Consider the following 1663-nt stretch of genomic DNA (forward strand, 5'->3'; position numbering starts at 1 on the left):
GTAGTGGGACAGAATACAGGGCTGAAAGTATTAAGTATTATTTTTATGTATATTTATTGATTTATTTTCGTAATACAACTTTGATTGTAACAGCTGTGTTATAAATCAAAATATTTTGATTTAAATAAAGTATAACTTAATCTGCAATATAATACAATATTATATTTGCTATAATGTTCGTAATTCCGGATTGGAAATAAATAGAAAATTATATTTCTATAAACATTATGATTTAAATATATGGTTCATTGCCTATATTTTTATTTCATTTAAGGGGGCAGCGCGAACGCTATCCCCCACTCCCAAAAATTACACGTCCGAGTTACCCACTTTAGGGGTAATCGCGGGGGTCATACTCAATCGCAATGCTATGATTGAGCCCTCGCCCCGGGGGAACTGCCTTTATGATTACAGTTATCCCTACGCCAGGTAAGTATGCTATAACTCGTAATGCGTCAATCAAGTCTATATTTAACGGAGAATCTTGACATCGCGATTCAGATTTATGGAGCAGCGCCGCCTGTTGAACATTTCACGAACGTACGAGGGATGCTGGGGATGTATTTTCCACGTCCGAACAAAATATTGCACCGGTATAAATAGGGCGGGCGAGTGTAATGAAACGCTTTGAGGTTATAGCGAAAGTTCTCGCTTTATATACTCAAAGGATTATAATTGATTTTCATATTAAATTGGTTTGTTAATCATATTTGCAAACTTTCACGTCTATATTTAACTATTCTGTGACTGGTTGCAACGCTTGACATATCACACGAAAATCGTGATTGTAATTACAAGCCGCGGTTTGGTCCGGAGTTTCCGATAAGTGGCGGAATTAAAAAAAGTTAGTTTACATTCCAATATTTTCTTTATCCAAACGTGGTCTTTATTACCTGTTAGTACGAGATCCCGCTGCAGAATTAGTGTACTCATCGGTTTTTTAGAGTCTTTATGTGTATTATCATGAAGTGGACGATATTTTATTTGAAAAACAAATGAATGAAATGTTTTCCGAAAAATCAATTAACAATAATTTAATTAAAAATATTAGCGGCCAAGTTTTAATAGGCAACCTAGTAGATATATATTCTTCTAAGCATAAATATGTGTAAGAATGTAGTTTTTAACATATACTCGATGAGTGCACTAATTCTGCAGCGGGATCTTAGACTATATTGTCTTAAAGCATATTTTATAGCTTTTCATTGAATTTAAATATTAATTGATTGGTTATATTTCCAAAAAAAGAACAAAATACGTCATGCAATAAAATATTTTGTACTATTTAGAATATGCACGAGTTTTAAACACGCATGAACTAGAATTTACCGTAATAATAAAGCTATATAACTAGCTTGCGGATACTCAAATAAACCTATTCTTGTTATAATGAATAAGCCACCTACTTTAATGTCGGCTTCATGAATGAAACGTAATTATAGGGCTATTATCATTCAAACATAATTTATGTTTTACATAGAAAAATGGCAGTCATATCTGTCTGTGTGTTCATATAATTTTCGTTGCTTTTACTTCTTGGAATAAGGTTTTTCTTTAAATATATTATAGTTTAAGGATAAGATTTATTATAATTTATAAACATAATGGAGTCTGTGAAAGAAAAAAGTCTATTATTTATATTATCTCATAGAGTACAAAAAGT

General features: G+C 31.8%; 1 non-coding gene across 1 annotated transcript; it reads right to left on the bottom strand.

The window, feature by feature from the left end:
* Positions 1 to 271: 271 nt before the first annotated feature.
* On the bottom strand, positions 272 to 437 carry LOC115450386. Its single transcript, XR_003939279.2, has one exon. It is a non-coding gene; the product is annotated as a U1 spliceosomal RNA (small nuclear RNA).
* Between the last annotated feature and the right edge of the window lie 1226 nt (positions 438 to 1663).

This window comes from Manduca sexta, chromosome 18, assembly GCF_014839805.1.
Source record: "Manduca sexta isolate Smith_Timp_Sample1 chromosome 18, JHU_Msex_v1.0, whole genome shotgun sequence".
Classification (NCBI taxonomy): domain Eukaryota; kingdom Metazoa; phylum Arthropoda; class Insecta; order Lepidoptera; family Sphingidae; genus Manduca; species Manduca sexta.